Source organism: Panulirus ornatus, chromosome 16, assembly GCF_036320965.1.
Source record: "Panulirus ornatus isolate Po-2019 chromosome 16, ASM3632096v1, whole genome shotgun sequence".
Classification (NCBI taxonomy): domain Eukaryota; kingdom Metazoa; phylum Arthropoda; class Malacostraca; order Decapoda; family Palinuridae; genus Panulirus; species Panulirus ornatus.
Genome location: NC_092239.1, coordinates 23,780,610 through 23,803,837, shown reverse-complemented (window position 1 = coordinate 23,803,837; position 23,228 = coordinate 23,780,610).

Here is a 23,228-nt window from a genome sequence, read left to right as displayed (position 1 = left end):
CTGGAAATGAGATGTTTGAGGACAATGTGTGGTGTGAGGTGGTTTGATCGAGTAAGTAACGTAAGGGTAAGAGAGATGTGTGGAAATAAAAAGAGTGTGGTTGAGAGAGCAGAAGAGGGTGTTTTGAAATGGTTTGGGCACATGGAGAGAATGAGTGAGGAAAGATTGACCAAGAGGATATATGTGTCGGAGGTGGAGGGAACGAGGAGAAGAGGGAGACCAAATTGGAGGTGGAAAGATGGAGCGAAAAAGATTTTGTGTGATCGGGGCCTGAACATGCAGGAGGGTGAAAGGAGGGCAAGGAATAGAGTGAATTGCAGCGATGTGGTATACCGGGGTTAACGTGCTGTCAGTGGATTGAATCAAGGCATGTGAAGCGTCTGGGGTAAACCATGGAAAGCTGTGTAGGTATGTATATTTGCGTGTGTGGACGTATGTATATACATGTGTATGGGGGGGGGTTGGGCCATCTCAATGTGTACATTGAGATGTATAGGTATGTATATTTGCATGTGTGGACGTGTATGTATATACATGTGTATGGGGGGGGTTGGGCCATTTCTTTCGTCTGTTTCCTTGCGCTACCTCGCAAACGCGGGAGACAGCAACAAAGTATAATAAAGAAAAATAATATATATGTATATATATATATATATATATATATATATATATATATATATATATATATATATATATATATATATATATATATATATATATATATATATATATATATATTTATTTATTTATTTATTTATTTTGCTTTCTCGCTGTCTCCCGCGTTTGCGAGGTAGCGCAAGGAAACAGACGAAAGAAATGGCCCAACCCACCCCCATACACATGTATATACATACACGTCCACACATGCAAATATACATACCTATACATCTCAATGTACACATATATATACACACACAGACACATACATATATACCCATGCACACAATTCACACTGTCTGCCTTTATTCATTCCCACTGCCACCTCGCCAAACATGGAATACCATCCCCCCTCCCCCCTCATGTGTGCGAGGTAGCGCTAGGAAAAGACAGCAAAGGCCCCATTCGTTCACACTCAGTCTCTAGCTGTCATGCCCGAAACCACAGCTCCCTTTCCACATCCAGACCCCACACAACTTTCCATGGTTTACCCCAGACGCTTCACATGCCCTGATTCAATCCACTGACAGCACGTCAACCCCGGTATACCACATCGATCCAATTCACTCTATTCCTTGCTCGCCTTTCACCCTCCTGCATGTTCAGGCCCCGATCACTCAAAATCTTTTTCACTCCATCTTTCCACCTCCAATTTGGTCTCCCACTTCACCTCGTTCCCTCCACCTCCAACACATATATCCTCTTAGTCAATCTTTCCTCACTCATTCTCTCCATGTGCCCAAACCATTTCAAAACACCCTCTTCTGCTCTCTCAACCACGTTCTTTTTATTTCCACACATCTCTCTTGCCCTTACATTACTTGCTCGATCAAACCACCTCACACCACACATTGTCCTCAAACATCTCATTTCTAGCACATCCACCCTCTTGTGCACAACTCTATCCATAGCCCACGCATCGCAACAAACTTATACCTATGTAATTTGAGCACTCGCTCTTATCCCCTTTGCCTTTGTAAAATGGCATTATGCACGCATTCCGCCAATCCTCAGGCACCTCACCATGAGTCATACATACATTGAATAACCTTACCAACCAGTCAACAATACAGTCATCCACTTTTTTAATAGATTCCACTGCAATACCATCCAAACCTGCTGCCTTGCCGGCTTTCATCTTCCGCAAAGCTTTAACTACCTCTTCTCTGTTTACCAAATCATTTTCACTAACCCTCTCACTTTGCGCACCACCTCGACCAAAACACCCTATATCCGCCAGTCTATCATCAAACACATTCAACAAACCTTCAAAATACTCGCTCCATCTCCTTCTCACATCACCACTACTTGTTATCACCTCCCCATTAGCGCCCGTCACTGAAGTTCCCATTTGTTCCCTTGTCTTACGGAAAGCAAAAAGGTGTTTTTCATGAAATGTACTGGAAAAGTTGAGGTGCAGATAAACTTTTGGTCTGTCAAGGCTTTATCATGGCGGATGACTAACTACCTACCCTCATGTATCCAAGATATGGTTGTACTTTGTGTAATGAAGACAATTGAGAAACATCATGAGCCAGTATTCCAGTCTCATGATAAGAGAAGTGGACCAGGCAGTAATTGATGAAAACTAATATTGACGTTGTGTAAATAAATTGTACATTTCCCTTTTCCATAGCCAGATGTTGAACCGTTATGGGACATTCATTTTTTCATTTCATTTCAAGCTAGAAGTTTTAGTTTTTTAAATCATTTCTTACATTTTTCATATGTATATATATATATATATATATATATATATATATATATATATATATGTGTGTGTATGTGTGTGTATGTGTGTATATGTATGTATATATATATATATATATATATATATATATATATATATATATATATATATATATATATATATATATATATATATATATCTTTCTTTCTTTCAAACTATTCGCCATTTCCCACATTAGCGAGGTAGCGTTAAGAACAGAGGACTGGGCCTTTGAGGGAATACCCTCACCTGACCCAATTCTCTGTTCCTTCTTTTGGAAAATTAAAAAAAAAAAAAATAAAAAACGAGAGGGGAGGATTTCCAGCCCCCCGCTCCCTCCCCTTTTAGTCGCCTTCTACGACACGCAGGGAATACGTGGGAAGTACTCTTAATCCCCTATCCCCAGGGATAATATATATATATATATATATATATATATATATATATATATATATCATCCCTGGGGATTGGGGTGAAAGAATACTTCCCACGCATTCCTCACGTGTTGTAGAAGGCGACTAGAGCGGGGGGCCAGAAATCCTCCCATCCTTGTATTTCAACTTTCTAAAGATGGGAAACAGAAGGAGTCACGCGGGGAGTGCTCATAATCCTCGTAGACTCAGATTGGGGTGTCTAAATGTGCGTGTATGTAACCAAGATGTGACAAAAGGAGAGATAGGTAGTATGTTTGAGGAAAGGACCTTGGATGTTTTGGCTCTGAGTGAAACGAAGCTCAAGGGTAAAGGGGAAGAGTGGTTTGGGAATGTCTTGGGAGTAAAGTCAGGGGTTAGTGAGAGGACAAGAGCAAGGGAAGGAGTAGCAGCACTCCTGAAACAGGAGTTGTGGGAGTTTGTGATAGAATGTAAGAAAGTAATTTCTCGATTAATATGGGTAAAACTGAAAGTTGATGGAGAGAGATGGGTGATTATTGGTGCATATGCACCTGGGCATGAGAAGAAAAATTATGAGAGGCAAGTGTTTTGGGAGCAGTTGAATGAATGTGTTAGTGGTTTTGATGGACAAGACCAGGTTATAGTGTTGGGTGATTTGAATGTAAAGGTGAGTAATGTGGCAGTTGAGGGAATAATTGGTATACATGGGGTGTTCAGTGTTGTAAATGGAAATGGTGAAGAGCTTGTAGATTTATGTGCTGAAAAAGGACTGGTGATTAGGAATACCTGGTTTAAAAAGCGAGATATACATAAGTATACGTGTGTAAGAAGGAGAGATGGCCAGAGAGCGTTATTGGATTACGTGTTAATTGACAGGCGCGCGAAAGAGAGACTTTTGGATGTTAATGTGCTGAGAGGTGCAACTGGAAGGATGTCTGATCATTATCTTGTGGAGGATAAGGTGAAGATTTGTATGGGTTTTCAGAAAAGAAGAGTTAATGTTGGGGTGAAGAGGGTGGTGAGAGTAGGTGAGCTTGGGAAGGAGACTTGTGTGAGGAAGTACCAGGAAAGACTGAGTACAGAATGGAAAAAGGTGAGAACAATGGAAGTAAGGGGAGTGGGGGAGGAATGGGATGTATTTATGGAATCAGTGATGGAGTGCGCAAAAGATGCTTGTGGCATGAGAAGCGTGGGAGGTGGGTTGATTGGAAAGGGTAGTGATGGTGGAATGAAGAAGTAAGATTATTAGTGAAAGAGAAGAGAGAGGCATTTGGACGATTTTTGCAGGGAAAAAATGCAATTGAGTGGGAGATGTATAAAAGAAAGAGACAGGAGGTCAAGAGAAAGGTGCAAGAGGTGGAAATGAGGGCAAATGAGAGTTGGGGTGAGAGTATCATTAAATTTTAGGGAGTATAAAAAGATGTTCTGAGAGGAGGTAAATATATATATATATATATATATATATATATATATATATATATATATATATATATATATATATATCTTTTTCTTTTTTCAAACTATTCGCCATTTCCCGCATTAGCGAGGTAGCGTTAAGAACAGAAGACTGGGCCTTGAGGGAATACCCTCACCTGGCCCAATTCTCTGTTCCTTCTTTTGGAAAATTAAAAAAAAAAAAAAAAAAAAAAAAAAACGAGAGGGGAGGATTTCCAGCCCCCCGCTCCCTCCCGTTTTAGTCGCCTTCTACGACACGCAGGGAATACGTGGGAAGTATTCTTTCTCCCCTATCCCCAGGGATATATATATATATATATATATATATATATATATATATATATATATATATATATATATATATATATATATATATATATATATATATATATACATATATATATATATATATATATGTATACATATATATATATATATATATATATATATATATATATATATATATATATATATATATATATATATATATATATATATATATATATATATATATATATATATATATATATATATATATATATATTTTTTTTTTTTTTTCTTTATACTTTGTCGCTGTCTCCCGCGTTTGCGAGGTAGCGCAAGGAAACAGACGAAAGAAATGGCCCAACCCCCCCCATACACATGTATATATATACACGTCCACACATGCAAATATACATACCTATACATCTCAATGTACACATATATATACACACACAGACACATACATATATACCCATGCACACAATTCACACTGTCTGCCTTTATTCATTCCCACTGCCACCTCGCCAAACATGGAATACCATCCCCCCTCCCCCCTCATGTGTGCGAGGTAGCGCTAGGAAAAGACAGCAAAGGCCCCATTCGTTCACACTCATTCTCTAGCTGTCATGCCCGAAACCACAGCTCCCTTTCCACATCCAGACCCCACACAACTTTCCATGGTTTACCCCAGACGCTTCACATGCCCTGATTCAATCCACTGACAGCACGTCAACCCCGGTATACCACATCGCTCCAATTCACTCTGTTTCTTGCCCTCCTTTCACCCTCCTGCATGTTCAGGCCCCGATCACACAAAACCTTTATCACTCCATCTTTCCACCTCCAATTTGGTCTCCCTCTTCTCCTCGTTCCCTCCACCTCCGACATATATATCCTCTTGGTCAATCTTTCCTCACTCATTCTCTTCATGTGCCCAAACCACTTCAAAACACCCTCTTCTGCTCTCTCAACCACGCTCTTTTTATTTCCACACATCTCTCTTACCCTTACGTTACTCACTCGCTCAAACCACTTCACACCACACATTGTCCTCAAAGATCTCATTTCCAGTACATCCATCCTCCTGCGCACAACTCTATCCATAGCCCACGCCTCGCATCCATACAACATTGTTGGAACCACTATTCCTTCAAACATACCCATTTTTGCTTTCCGAGATAATGTTCTCGACTTCCACACATTCTTCAAGGCCCCCAGAATTTTCGCCCCCTCCCCCACCCTATGATCCACTTCCGCTTCCATGGTTCCATCCGCTGCCAGATCCACTCCCAGATATCTAAAACACTTCAATCTCTCCAGTTTTTCTCCATTCAAACTCACCTCCCAATTGACTTGACCCTCAACCCTACTGTACCTAATAACCTTGCTCTTATTCACATTTACTCTTAACTTTCTTCTTCCACACACTTTACCAAACTCAGTCACCAGCTCCTGCAGTTTCTCACATGAATCAGCCACCAGCGCTGTATCATCAGCGAACAACAACTGACTTACTTCCCAAGCTCTCTCATCCACAACAGACTTCATACTTGCCTCTCTTTCCAAAACTCTTGCATTTACCTCCCTAACAACCCCATCCATAAACAAATTAAACAACCATGGAGACATCACACACCCCTGCCGCAAACCTACATTCACTGAGAACCAATCACTTTCCTCTCTTCCTACACGTACACATGCCTTACATCCTCGATAAAAACTTTTCACTGCTTCTAACAACTTTCCTCCCACACCATATATTCTTAATACCTTCCACAGAGCATCTCTATCAACTCTATCATATGCCTTCTCCAGATCCATAAATGCTACATACAAATCCATTTGCTTTTCTAAGTATTTCTCACATACATTCTTCAAAGCAAACACCTGATCCACACATCCTCTACCACTTCTGGAACCACACTGCTCTTCCCCAATCTGATGCTCTGTACATGCCTTCACCCTCTCAATCAATACCCTCCCATATAATTTACCAGGAATACTCAACAAACTTATACCTCTGTAATTTGAGCACTCACTCTTATCCCCTTTGCCTTTGTACAATGGCACTATGCACGCATTCCGCCAATCCTCAGGCACCTCACCATGAGTCATACATACATTAAATAACCTTACCAACCAGTCAACAATACAGTCACCCCCTTTTTTAATAAATTCCACTGCAATACCATCCAAACCTGCTGCCTTGCCGGCTTTCATCTTCCGCAAAGCTTTCACTACCTCTTCTCTGTTTACCAAATCATTTTCCCTAACCCTCTCACTTTGCACACCACCTCGACCAAAACACCCTATATCTGCCACTCTATCATCAAACACATTCAACAAACCTTCAAAATACTCACTCCATCTCCTTCTCACATCACCACTACTTGTTATCACCACCCCATTTGCGTCCTTCACTGAAGTTCCCATTTGCTCCCTTGTCTTACGCACTTTATTTACCTCCTTCCACAACATCTTTTTATTCTCCCTAAAATTTAATGATACTCTCTCACCCCAACTCTCATTTGCCCTTTTTTTTCACCTCTTGCACCTTTCTCTTGACCTCCTGTCTCTTTCTTTTATACATCTCCCACTCAATTGCATTTTTTCCCTGCAAAAATCGTCCAAATGCCTCTAAGTAGGAGAGATGGCCAGAGAGCGTTATTGGATTACGTGTTAATTGACAGGCGCGCGAAAGAGAGACTTTTGGATGTTAAAATGCTGAGAGGTGCAACTGGAGGGATGTCTGATCATTATCTTGTACAGGCTAAGGTGAAGATTTGTATGGGTTTTCAGAAAAGAAGAGTGAATGTTGGGGTGAAGAGGGTGGTGAGAGTAAGTGAGCTTGGGAAGGAGACCTGTGTGAGGAAGAACCACGAGAGACTGAGTGCAGAATGGAAAAAGGTGAGAACAATGGAAGTAAGGGGAGTGGGGGAGGAATGGGATGTATTTAGGGTATTAATGATGGATTGCGCAAAGGATGCTTGTGGCATGAGAAGAGTGGGAGGTGGGTTGATTTGAAAGGGTAGTGAGTGGTGGGATGAAGAAGTAAGATACATATGTATATATATATATATATATATATATATATATATATATATATATATATATATATATATATACATATATATATATATATATATATATATATATATATATATATATATATATATATATATATATATATATGTTATCCCTGGGGATAGGGGATTAAGAATACTTCCCACGTATTCCCTGCGTGTCGTAGAAGGCGACTAAAAGGGGAGGGAGCGGGGGGCTGGAAATCCTCCCCTCTCGTTTTTTTTTTTAATTTTCAAGGGAAGGAACAGAGGGGGCCAGGTGAGGATATTCCAAAAAAGGCCCAGTCCTCTGTTCTTGGCGCTACCTCGCTAACGCGGGAAATGGCGAATGGTTTGAAAGATATATATATATATATATATATATATATATATATATATATATATATATATATATATATATATATATATATATATATATATATATATATATATATATATATATATATATATATATATATATTGGAAAGGATCACAATTTTGCGCGTGATCAAGGTTTTCCTATGAGTCCACGGGGAAAATGAAACACGAAAAGTTCCCAAGTGCACTTTTGTGTAATAATCACATCATCAGGGGAGACACAAGAGAGGAATATAACAGTCAGTTGATTTACATCGAGAAGACGAAGCTAGGACTCCATTTAGTAAACATGTGATTGTCCAAAACATACAACGAGCGTTCATAAACTTATCATTTTACAAATTTTATCAACAATAAAGTTATCTGATTTGTACAGACCATCACTAATATTAAGATTATAATTCTTTGTCTATTCAATAATACAAGATTCATTGATATTTCTCTTGGTAATACAGTTAGAGTTAACAACTGAGATGGGGTTACTCTAGTCAATACAATGACCATAGTTTTTAACATGATTAAACAAGGCATTTGATTCTTGTCCCGTTCTTATACTATATTTATGTTGCTTAAGTCTAACAGAAAGATCCTTACCAGTCTGACCAACATAAAATTTATCACAGTTTCCACAAGGAACTTTATAGATGCAACCAAGAGAATTTTCTGGTGAATTCCTGATTAAGATATTCTTTATAGTATTATTGTTGCTAAAGGCAACATTTTCATTAAAGGATTTAAGCAACATGGGAAGCAAAGTGAAATTATTATTAAAAGGGAGAACTAAAAGATTCTTGGTGTCAATTGGAGGTTTGGGCTCAACTCTATAAAATGATTTCTTTGCTAACTTAAGAGATTTATCAATGAAAGATCTAGGGTACTTTAACTTAGATCCAATAGAATATATCTCGGAAAGCAAAAATGGGTACGTTTGAAGGAATAGTGGTTCCAACAATGTAGTATGGTTGCGAGGCGTGGGCTATGGATAGATTTGTGTGCAGGGGGGTGGATGTTTTGGAAATGAGATGTTTGAGGATAATGTGTGGTGTGAGGTGGTTTGATCGAGTAAGTAATTTAAGGGTAAGAGAGATGTGTGGAAATAAAAAGAGTGTGGTTGAGAGAGCAGAAGAGGGTGTTTTGAAATGGTTTGGGCACATGGAGAGAATGAGTGAGAAAAGATTGATCAAGAGGATATATGTGTCGGAGGTGGAGGGAACGAGAAGTGGGAGACCAAATTGGAGGTGGAAAGATGGAGTGAAAAAGATTTTGAGTGATCGGGGCCTGAACATGCAGGAGGGTGAAAGGCGGGCAAGGAATAGAGTGAATTGGATCGATGTGGTATACCGGGGTTGAAGTGCTGTCAGTGGATTGAATCAGGGCAATGTGAAGCGTCTGGGGTAAACCATGGAACGTTGTGTTGGGCTTGGATGTGGAAAGGGAGCTGTGGTTTCGGGCATTATTGCATGACAGCTAGAGACTGAGTGTGAACGAATGGGTCCTTTGTTGTCGTTTCCTAGCGCTAACTCGCACACATGAGGGGGGAGGGGGATGGTATTCCATGTGTTGCGAGGTGGCGATGGGAATGAATAAAGGCAGACAGTATGAATTGTGTGCATGGGTATATATGTATGTGTCTATTTGTGTATATATATGTGTACATTGAGATGTATAGGTATTTATATTTCCGTGTGTGGACGTGTATGTATATACATGTGTATGTGGGTGGGTTGGGCCATTTCTTTCGTCTGTTACCTTGCCCTACCTCGCAAACGCGGGAGAGAGCGACAAAGCAAAATGAATAAATATATAAATATATAAATATATATATATATATATATATATATATATATATATATATATATATATATATATATATATATATATATATATATATATATATATGCACCTTTCTCTTGACCTCCTGTCTCTTTCTTTTATACATCTCCCACTCAATTTAATTTTTTCCCTGAAAAAATCGTCCAAATGCCTCTCTCTTCTCTTTCACTAATAATCTTACCTCTTCATCCCACCACTCACTACCCTTTCTAATCAATTATACGAGCAAGGTTATTAGGTACAGTAGGGTTGAGAGTCAAGTCAATTGGGAGGTGAGTTTGAATGGAGAAAAACTGGAGGAAGTGAAGTGTTTTAGATATCTGGGAGTGGATCTGGCAGCGGATGGAACCATGGAAGCGGAAGTGGATCATAGGGTGGGGGAGGGGGCGAAAATTCTGGGGGCCTAGAAGAATGTGTGGAAGTCGAGAACATTATCTCGGAAAGCAAAAATGGGTATGTTTGAAGGAATAGTGGTTCCAACAATGTTGTATGGTTGCGAGGCGTGGGCTATGGATAGAGTTGTGCGCATGAGGATGGATGTGCTGGAAATGAGATGTTTGAGGACAATGTGTGGTGTGAGGTGGTTTGATCGAGTGAGTAACGTAAGGGTAAGAGAGATGTGTGGAAATAAAAAGAGCGTGGTTGAGAGAGCAGAAGAGTGTGTTTTGAAGTGGTTTGGGCACATGGAGAGAATGAGTGAGGAAAGATTGACCAAGAGGATATATGTGTCGGAGGTGGAGGGAACGAGGAGAAGAGGGAGACCAAATTGGAGGTGGAAAGATGGAGTGAAAAAGATTTTGTGTGATCGGGACCTGAACATGCAGGAGGGTGAAAGGAGGGCAAGGAATAGAGTGAATTGGAGCGATGTGGTATACCGGGGTTGACGTGCTGTCAGTGGACTGAATCAAGGCAGGTGAAGCGTCTGGGGTAAACCATGGAAAGCTGTGTAGGTATGTATATTTGCGTGTGTGGACGTATGTATATACATGTGTATGGGGGGGGTTGGGCCATTTCTTTCGTCTGTTTCCTTGCGCTACCTCGCAAACGCGGGAGACAGCGACAAAGTATAATAATAAAAATAATAATATATATATATATATATATCATACAAACCTCCAACAGCCAGGATCGAACCCGGGACCCCTGTGCAAGAAGCAGGCATGTAACCGCTAAGCTATGGGACTGTATTATAGGAAACAACTATTCGAAATACTAAGTACTCGAATACCCTTCAATAATACAGTCGCATAACCTAGCGGTTTGCATGCCTGCCTCTTGCACAGGAGTCCCGGGTTCGATCCTGGCTGTTGGAGGTTTGTATGTTCTATGAAGGTGCGCGTTCATATGCACTTTATTCGTATTCATATACCTCCGCGTTGTACAGTTAGGTTTGGTAAAACGCTATCAGCTGGCTATGTGCGTGTGTTCGGAAATAACCGGTATAGACCCCGTTGCTCACCATTGTGAGACGAAGGGTATTCGAGTACTTAGTATTTCGAATAGTTGTTTCCTATAATACAGTCCCATAGCTTAGCGGTTAGCATGCCTGCCTCTTGCACAGGGGTCCCAGGTTCGATCCTGGCTGTTGGACGTTTGTATGTTCTATGAAGTGCGCCTCCATATGCACTTTATTCGTATTCATATACCTCCGCGTTGTACAGTTAGGTTCGGTAAAACGCTATCAGCTGGCTATGTGTTCTGTTCGGAAATAACCGGTATAGACCCCGTTGCTCACCATTGTGAGACGAAGGGTATTCGAGTACTTAGTATTTCGAATAGTTGTTTTCTATAATACAGTCCCTTAGCCTAGCGGTTAGCATGCCTGCCTCTTGCACAGGGGTCCCGGGTTCGATCCTGGCTGTTGGAGGTTTGTATGTTCTATGAAGGTGCGCGTTCATATGCACTTTATTCGTATATAATTATATATATATATATATATATATATATATATATATATATATATATATATATATATATATATATATATTTATATATGTGAGCGGGGGGCTGGAAATCCTCCAATCTCGTTTTTTTTTTTAATTTTCCAAAATTAACGGAGAAGGGGGCCAGGTGAGGATATTCCTTCAAAGGCCCAGTCCTCTGTTCTTAACGCTACCTCGCTATCGCGGGAGATGGCGAATGGGATGAAAAAAAAAAAAGAATATATATATATATATATATATATATATATATATATATATATATATATATATATATATATATATATATATATCTTTCTTTCAAACTATTCGCCATTTCCCGCATCAGCGAGGTAGCGTTAAGAACAGAGGACTGGGCCTTTGAGGGAATACCCTCACCTGGCCCAATTCTCTGTTCCTTCTTTTGGAAAATTAAAAAAAAAAAAAAAAAAAAAAAAAAAAACGAGAGGGGAGGATTTCCAGCCCCCCGCTCCCTCCCCTTTTTGTCGCCTTCTACGACACGCAGGGAATACGTGGGAAGTATTCTTTCTCCCCTATCCCCAGGGATAAATATATATATATATATTTTTTTTTTTTTTTTTTTATACTTTGTCGCTGTCTCCCGCGTTTGCGAGGTAGCGCAAGGAAACACACGAAAGAAATGGCCCAACCCCCCCCCCCCCCATACACATGTACATACACACGTCCACACACGCAAATATACATACCTACACAGCTTTCCATGGTTTACCCCAGACGCTTCACATGCCTTGCTTCAATCCACTGACAGCACGTCAACCCCTGTATACCACATGACTCCAATTCACTCTATTTCTTGCCCTCCTTTCACCCTCCTGCATGTTCAGGCCCCGATCACACAAAATCTTTTTCACTCCATCTTTCCACCTCCAATTTGGTCTCCCTCTTCTCCTCGTTCCCTCCACCTCCGACACATATATCCTCTTGGTCAATCTCTCCTCACTCATTCTCTCCATGTGCCCAAACCATTTCAAAACACCCTCTTCTGCTCTCTCAACCACGCTCTTTTTATTTCCACACATCTCTCTTACCCTTACGTTACTTACTCGATCAAACCACCTCACACCACACATTGTCCTCAAACATCTCATTTCCAGCACATCCATCCTCCTGCGCACATCTCTATCCATAGCCCACGCCTCGCAACCATACAACATTGTTGGAACCACTATTCCCTCAAACATACCCATTTTTGCTTTCCGAGATAGTGTTCTCGACTTCCACACATTTTTCAAGGCTCCCAAAATTTTCGCCCCCTCCCCCACCCTATGATCCACTTCCGCTTCCATGGTTCCATCCGCTGACAGATCCACTCCCAGATATCTAAAACACTTCACTTCCTCCAGTTTTTCTCCATTCAAACTCACCTCCCAATTGACTTGACCCTCACCCCTACTGTACCTAATAACCTTGCTCTTATTCACATTTACTCTCAACTTTCTTCTTCCACACACTTTACCAAACTCAGTCACCAGCTTCTGCAGTTTCTCACATGAATCAGCCACCAGCGCTGTATCATCAGCGAACAACAACTGACTCACTTCCCAAGCTCTCTCATCCCCAACAGACTTCATACTTGCCCCTCTTTCCAGGACTCTTGCATTTACCTCCCTTACAACCCCATCCATAAACAAATTAAACAACCATGGAGACATCACACACCCCTGCCGCAAACCTACATTCACTGAGAACCAATCACTTTCCTCTCTTCCTACACGTACACATGTCTTACATCCTCGATAAAAACTTTTCACTGCTTCTAACAACTTGCCTCCCACACCATATATTCTTAATACCTTCCACAGAGCATCTCTATCAACTCTATCATATGCCTTCTCCAGATCCATAAATGCTACATACAAATCCATTTGCTTTTCTAAGTATTTCTCACATACATTCTTCAAAGCAAACACCTGATCCACACATCCTCTACCACTTCTGAAACCGCACTGCTCTTCCCCAATCTGATGCTCTGTACATGCCTTCACCCTCTCAATCAATACCCTCCCATATAATTTACCAGGAATACTCAACAAACTTATACCTCTGTAATTTGAGCACTCACTCTTATCCCCTTTGCCTTTGTACAATGGCACTATGCACGCATTCCGCCAATCCTCAGGCACCTCACCATGAGTCATATATACATTAAATAACCTTACCAACCAGTCAACAATACAGTCACCCCCTTTCTTAATAAATTCCACTGCAATACCATCCAAACCTGCTGCCTTGCCGGCTTTCATCTTCCGCAAAGCTTTTACTACCTCTTCTCTGTTTACCAAATCATTTTCCCTAACCCTCTCACTTTGCACACCACCTCGACCAAAACACCCTATATCTGCCACTCTGTCATCAGACACATTCAACAAACCTTCAAAATACTCATTCCATCTCCTTCTCACATCACCGCTACTTGTTATCACCTCCCCATTTACGCCCTTCACTGAAGTTCCCATTTGCTCCCTTGTCTTATATATATATATATATATATATATATATATATATATATATATATATATATATATATATATATATATATATATATATATATATATATATATATATATATATATATATATACATATATATATGCCTTACATCTTCGATAAAAACTTGTCAGTTCTAACAACTTGCCTCCCACGCCATAAATTCTTAATACCTTCCACAGAGCATCTCTATAAAATCTATCACATGCCTTCTCCAGATCCACAAATGCTAGATACAAATCCATTTTTCTTCCAAAGTATTTTTCACATACATTCTACAAAGCAAACACCTGATCCACACATCCTCTGCCACTTCTGAAACCACACTGCTCATCCCCAATATGAAGCTCTGTACATGCTTTGACCATTTCAATCAATACCCTCCCATAAAATTTCCCAGGAATACACAACAAACTTATATATGAGAACTCCCTAAGTGACTCCTTCTCCTGTTTCCCCTTTTAGAAATTTTGAATATAAGGAGGGGAGGGTTTGTAGCCCCCCGCTCCCGTCTCTTTTAGTCGCTTTCTATGACACGCGGGGAATTCGTGGGAAGTATTCTTTCATCCATATCCCCAGTATACGTATGCAAGTAGGAGAGATGGCCAGAGAGCGTTATTGGATTACTTGTTAATTGATGAGCGCGTGAAAGAGAGACTTTTGGATGTTAATGTGCTGAGAGGTGCATCTGGAGGGATGTCTGGACATTATCTTGTTGAGAGTGTTAGGGTAATCAGAGTTGTGAGAGTAAGTGAGCTTTGTATGGAGATTTGTGCGAGAAAGTACCAGGAGAGACTGAGTGCAGAATGGTAAAAGGCTAGAGCAAAGAAAGTAAGGGGACTGGGTAAGGAATGGGATGTATTTAGGGAAGCTGTGATGGCTTGCGCAAAAGCTGCTTGTGGCATGAGAAGTGTAGGAGGGTGGCAGATTAGAAAGGGTAGTGAGTGGTGGGATGAAGGAGTAAGATTGTTAGTGAAAGAGAAGAGAGAGGCATTTGGACGATTTTTGCAGGGAAATATTGCAAATGACTGGGAAATAAATAAAAGAAAAAGGCAGGAGGTCAAGAGAAAGGTGCAAGAGGTGAAAAAGAGGGGAAATGAGAGTTGCGATTAGAGAGTATCATTAAAATTTAGAGGGAATAAAAAGATATTTTGGAAGGAAGTAAATAAAGTGCGTAAGACAAGAGAACAAATGGGAACATACGTGAAGGGGTCTAATGGTGAGGTTATAACAAGTAGTGGTGATGTGAGAAGGAGATGGAGTGAGTATTTTGAAGGTTAGATGCTTGTGTTTGATGATAGAGTGGTAGATGTAGGATTTTTTGGTCGAGGTGGTGTGCGAAGTTAGAGGGTCAGGGAGAATGATTTGGTAAACAGAGAGGAGGTAGAGAAAGCTTTGCAGAATATGAAAGCTGGTAAGGCAGCTGGTTTGGATGGTATTGCAGTGGAATATATTAAAAAATGGGATGACTATGTTGCTGACTGGTTGGTGAGGATATTCAGTGTGCGTATGGCTGATGGTGAAGTACCTAAGGATTGGCTGAATGCATGCATAGTGCCATTTTGCAAACGCAAAGGGATAAAGGTGAGTGCTCAAATTACAGAGGTATAAGTTTGTTGAGTATTCCTGGTATATTATATGGGAGGGTATTGATTGAGAGGGTGAAGGCATGTACAGAGCAGTGTGGTTTCAGAAGTGGTAGAGGATGTGTGGATCAGGTGTTTGTTTTGAAGAAAGTATGTGAGAAATACTTAGAAAAGCAAATGAATTTGTATGTAGCATTTATGGATCTGAAGAAGGCATATGATAGAGTTGATAGAGATGTTCTGTGGAAGGCATTATGAGTATATGGTATGGGAGGAAAGTTGCTAGAAGCAGTAAAAAGTTTTTTAGAGGATGTAAGGCATGTGTACGAGTAGGAAGAGAGGAAAGTAATTGGTTCTCGGTGAATGTCGGTTTGCGGCAAGGAAGTGTGATGTCTCCATGGTTGTTTAATTTTCTTATGGATGGGGTTGTTAGGGAGGTGAATGCAAGAGTTTTGGAGAGGGGGACAAGTATGCAGTCAGTTGAGGATGCGAGGGCTTGGGAAGTGAGCCAGTTGTTGTTCGTTGATGATTCGGCGGTGATGGCTAATTTAGGTGAGAAACTGCAGAAGCTGGTGACGGAGTTTGGAAAAGTGTGTGTAAGAAGAAAACTGAGAGTAAATGTGAATAAGAGCAAGGTTATTAGGCACAGTATGGTTGAGGGACGAGTCAATTGGGAGGTAAGTTTGAATGGAGAAAAACTGGAGGAAGTGGAGTGTTTTAGATATCTGGGAGTGGATTTGGCAGCGGATGGAACCATGGAAGCGGAAGTGAGATCACAGGGTGGGGGAGGGGGCGAAAGTTCTAGGAACGTTGAAGAATGTGTGGAAGGCAAGAAAATTATCTCGGAAAGCAAAAATGGGTATGTTTGAAGGAATAATGGTTCCAACCATGCTATATGGTTGCAAGGGGTGGGTTATAGATAAGGTTTTGCGGAGGAGGGTGGATTTTTTGGAAATGAGGTGTCTGAGGACAATATGTGGTATGAGGTGGTTTGTTCGAGTAAGTAATGAGAGGGTAAGAGAGATGTGTGGTAATAAAAAGAGTGTGGTTGAGAGAGCATAAGAGGGTATATTGAAAGGGCTTGGTCACATGGAGAGAATGAGTGAGGATAGATTGACAAAGAGAATTTATGTGTCATAGGTGGAGGGAACGAAGAGAAGTGGGGGGCCAAATTGGAGGTAGAAGGATGGAGTGAAAAAGATATTGAGCGATCGGGGCCTGAACGTGCAGGAGGGTGAAAGGTGTGCAAGGAATATAGTGAATCTACACCAAGTATGCCCTCAACTGCCACATTAATCGCCTTCGAATATAAATCACCTATCACTAATACCAGTTCCGTGCACCAAAACTGCTGACACACTCACTCAGCTGCTCCCAAGATACTTGCCTCTTATGCTCCTTCTTCTCATGACCGGGTGCATAAGCAATAATGCTCACCCATCTCTCTCCATCCCCTTTCAGTTTTACCCACATCAATCTAGAATTCACTTTCTTACACTCTATCACACAGTCCCACAACTCCTGCTTCAGGAGTAGTGCTACTCCTTCCTTAGATCTTGTCCTCTCAACAATCCCAGACTTTACTCCCAAGACTTTTCCAAACCACTCCTCCCCTTTACCATTGAGCTTCGTTTCACTCAGAGCCAGAACATCCAGGTTTCTTTCTTCAAACATACTCCCTATCTCTCCTTTCTTCTCATCTTGGTTACATCCACACATTTTGACACCTCAGTCTGAGCCTTCGAGGAAGATTAGCACTCCCCGGTTGACTCCTTTTTCTGTTAGATAGATAGATAGATAAATAGATAGATAGATAGATAGAAAGATACATACATACATACATACATACATACATACATAGAAAGATGATAGATAACAGTGAACCACCAGAAAATTTTGCAATAGTGGAGAACAGTGAATTATGCAGAATACTCTGCAGTCAACTATCCTACTACAGCAGAGAACAGTGAACTGTCCGATAATTGTACAATGAGATATCATACAACAGTGAACACCGGACAGTTGTTCATGATAGCACAATAGTACCCATTGTGTCAGATCTAGCGAACCATAACCAGACAGTGAGTAATTTGATAGAAGTGAGCCGCCATAGAGTACTTAAACCAAATCACGCACAGTGAGTCACTAGACAACAGCTAAACCTTATATGATTGTCTGGACCGTTGGCAAATAGTGAGCCATTGATCTATGGTGAACCTCTACAAGGTATTGAAACATTAAACAACATCTACCCATTAGACTGTCGCGAATCTTAAGAAAACTGAAACCATCAGAAAACAGCGACCCATCACGCAGAACTGTACTACTGTAAAGCAGTGAACCATCATTCAACAAAGAACCACCAAACTACTATTGAATTACCAAACAAATATGACCCATCGAAGAAAGCCAAGAACAGGATATCAGTAAAGTATGACAAGTAAACTAGTGTCATCAGATTACAGTGAACCAGAAGATAATTATGAAACATCAGACACCAGTGATCTATTACACTAATGTAAACCATTACGCAACAGTGAACCATGACTCAGCAATGAACTATCAGACAACAGTAAACCGCCATATAACAGTGAAATGTAAGACAACACCGGGACATCAACTAGGTGTTAGACAACATTGAGACATCAACCAGGAGGGAATTCTAGATATCATCGAAGGACACCAAACCATCAGACTAGAGTAAACTCTTGGATAAGAGTAAACTTGTCGTCCAGACCAAACCACCAGATAACAGTGGTAACAGTGAATCAGCATATGCCAGTAAATCATTTGATATCAGCAAACCAACAGTCATATGTAAACCACCAAACAATAGCAAAGTTTTAGACAACAGTAAACCAACAGAGAACACCGAATCCTTGGAAAAAGTAAATCGTCAAATTGTAATGAGCCAAAAGACGATATTGATCCATGCAACAATGGTGAGTGAATCATCAAGACTTGGTGCTTCATCAGTCAACAGTGAACCATAGGAAAATTAACATTAGTGAGACACGAACCAATAGTAAACTGTCAAGCAACAACTCTTAAACATCAGCAAGCCATCAGATAAGACTGAACCTCCAAACAAAAGTGAATTCTCAGATAACAATATTTCATCAAACAACAGTGAAGTACAACAACAGTGAACAACCACTGTGATTCCCGGACTGAGAAACAAATACTAGTCTGATGGTTTACTGTCCTTCGATATCTGGTGATTCCCACCAGGTTGATGCCTCAGTGTTGTCTAACACTTGGCGAGGAGAAGTATTCAAGTGTTTAAGATTAACAAAGACGTTGATAACCTCGATATAAGTATCTACTTAAGGATAAGTGTGTGATTTCACTTGTGGTAATGGATGAAAAGTAATGGGCAAACGTTCATTTCGATTCAAGCGAACTATCCTTTCTTCCAAAGATGTTAACATATGAAGTGATATACCAGTCAGACCAGTGGACAGCAGCACATTAAGAGCAAACTTGACAAATAGTGTCTCATTAGTTACATGTTAGGAATACCTGTTTCTCTTTTAATCATCTTTTTCTCATCACACTAATCAAGTTCCTGATGTCTTTATCATCATAAACAGCCTTGAAAGGAGTCAACGATTTGTTATTGGTTGAATCTTTTTTTGATCTCATTGTGTTCTTCTGGAGTAAAGAACAGGAAGCTTTGAGACAACAGTGATTATCAGACAACAGTGAGTCGTTAGAGAGCAGTGAGTCACTAGACAATAGTGAACCATCATACACAGTATACAAATACAACAATGACTATCAGACAAGAGTAAACCATCAGCCAACAGTAAATCGCAAACAATAGTAAACCATCAGGCAACAAGGAATAGCAAAGAATAGTTAACTATCGGCAAGAGTTAGTCATCAGATGGTTAACCATTTAACAATGATTAACCATCAGAAAAATGTGAACCATCACTCAATACTGAACCATCAGGCTGTAGTTAGCCATGAGACAATTGTGAACCATCACACAATATTGAACCATAAAGCGGTAGTGAGTTATGAGACAATAGTGAACCATCACACAATATTGAACCATAAAGCAGTAGTGAGCCATGAGACAAAAGTGAACCATCACGCAATACTGAACCATCAAGCAGTTGTGAGCCATGAGACGATAGTGAACCATTGCACAGTATTGAACCATCAAACAGTAGTGAGCCATGAGACAATAGTGAACCATCAAGCAGTAGTGAGCCATGAGACAATAGTGAACCATCACACAATATTGAACCATAAAGCAGTAGTGAGCCATGAGACAATAGTGAACCATCACACAATACTGAACCATCAAGCAGTTGTGAGCCATGAGACAATAGTGAACCATCACACAATATTGAACCATAAAGCGGTAGTGAGTTATGAGACAATAGTGAACCATCACATAATATTGAACCATAAAGCAGTAGTGAGCCATGAGACAATAGTGAACCATCACGCAATACTGAACCATCAAGCAGTTGTGAGCCATGAGACAATAGTGAACCATCACACAATATTGAACCATCACACAATATTGAACCATCAAGCAGTTGTGAGCCATGAGACAATAGTGAACCATCACACAATATTGAACCATCACACAATATTGAACCATCAAGCAGTTGTGAGCCATGAGACAATAGTGAACCATCAAGCAGTAGTGAGCCGTGAGACAATAGTGAACCATCACACAATATTGAACCATAAAGCAGTAGTGAGCCATGAGACAATAGTGACCCATTACACAGTATTGAACCATCAGGCAGTAGTGAGCCATGAGACAATTGTGACCCATTACACAATATTGAACCATCAGGCAGTAGTGAGCCATGAGACAATAATGAACCACTACACAATATTGAACCATCAAGCAGTAGTGAGCCATGAGACAATTGTGACCCATTACACAATATTGAACCATCAGGCAGTAGTGAGCCATGAGACAATAATGAACCACTACACAATATTGAACCATCAGGCAGTAGTTAGCCATGAGACAATAATGAACCACTACACAATATTGAACCATCAGTCAGTGGTGAGCCATGAGACAATAGTGAACCACCACACAATATTGAACCATCAGGCAGTAGTGAGCCATGAGACAATAGTGAACCATCACACAATATTGAACCATCAAGTAGTAGTGAGTCATGAGACAATAGTGAACCATCACACAATAGTGAACCATCAAGTAGTAGTGAGTCATGAGACAATAGTGAACCATCACACAATATTGAACCATAAAGCAGTAGTGAGCCATGAGACAATAGTGACCCATTACACAGTATTGAACCATCAGGCAGTAGTGAGGCATGAGACAATTGTGACCCATTGCACAATATTGAACCATCAAGCAGTAGTGAGCCATGAGACAATAATGAACCACTACACAATATTGAACCATCAGTCAGTGGTGAGCCATGAGACAATAGTGAACCACCACACAATATTGAACCATCAGGCAGTAGTGAGCCATGAGACAATTGTGACCCATTACACAATATTGAACCATCAGTCAGTGGTGAGCCATGAGACAATAGTGAACCATCACACAATATTGAACCATAAGGTAGTAATGAGTCATCAGACAGCAAATGAACCATATGACAACATTGAACCATTAGACTTAGCAAACCATCAGACTTTAGTGAACCATCACAACAGGAGACCATCAGACAAAAGTGAACCCTCAAAAAACGGGATCCTTTCATCAACAGTGATTCATCAGACAATCGTGAACCATCAGACAACAGTGAACTATGAGACAACAATGAACCATCAGGTAACTGTGAACCATCAGGCAATAATGAACCATCAGACAATTGTGAACTACGAGACAACAGTGAGCCATCAAGTAACTGTGAACCATCAGGTAATAATGAACCATCAGACAATTGTGAACTACGAGACAACAGTGAGCCATCAAGTAACTGTGAACCATCAGGCAATAATGAACCATCAGAAAACAGCGAACAATGACACAACAATGAAACACCAGATAAATGTGAGTCATCAGAAAACAATGACCCATCAGATACTAGTGATCTGCCAAAAGACAATGAATCATAAGAATCATCAGACCGCAGTGAATAGACGACAGTAAACCACAAAGCAACAGTGAACCACCAGACGACGGTAAACCTTCACACAACACTGAACCACCAGACGACGGAAAACCTTCACACAACACTGAACCACCAGACGACGGTAAACCTTCACATAACAGTGAACCACCAGACAACGGTAAACCTTCACATAACAGTGAACCACCAGACGACGGTAAACCTTCACACAACACTGAACCACCAGACGACGGAAAACCTTCACACAACACTGAACCACCAGACGACGGTAAACCTTCACATAACAGTGAACCACCAGACAACGGTAAACCTTCACATAACAGTGAACCACCAGACGACGGTAAACCTTCACACAACAGTGAACCACCAGACAACGGTAAACCTTCACATAACAGTGAACCACCAGACAACGGTAAACCTTCACACAAGAGTGAACCACCAGACGACGGAAAACCTTCACATAACAGTGAACCACCAGACAACGGTAAACCTTCACACAAGAGTGAACCACCAGACGACGGAAAACCTTCACACAACAGTGAACCACCAGACAACGGTAAACCTTCACACAAGAGTGAACCAACAGACAATGTTAGACAATTAAAAACAGTGAGCTATCAGTACACAGGGAACAACCAGAAACAGGGAACCGTCATATATCCTTGAGACTCCCGTACCATATAGGACAAGAAAATAACAATAAACATTCAGAAGCCAATTAGCATGAGGGAAGAGATGGTCTATCAGATATAAGTGGACCATCAGATAACGATGACCCATCAGACAACACTGAACGTCAGACAACTGCTGGGAACCAGCGCAGAGCTCACACCTCTCAGGACGTCAAACACGTAGGAAATAATTTACCGTTTGACAGCCGCCATTTCGCTGCCAGTTCTGGCCAGACAGACTTTCATATTTCTGCCACTTCTATCATTTTCCTTTTTCTTTATGGGAGGAGTATCAGTATATATATATATATATATATATATATATATATATATATATATATATATATATATATATATATATATATATATATATATATATTTTGGCCGCTGTCTCCCGCGTTTGCGAAGTTGCGCAAAGAAACAGACGAAAGAAATGGCCCCCCCCAAACACATGTATATACATACGTCCACACACGCAAATATACATACCTACACAGCTTTCCATGGTTTATCCCAGACGCTTCACATGCGTTGATTCAATCCACTGACAGCACGTCAACCCCGGTATACCACATCGATCCAATTCACTCTATTCCTTGCCCGCCTTTCACCCCCCTGCATGTTCAGGCCCCGATCCCTCAAAATCTTTTTCACTCCATCTT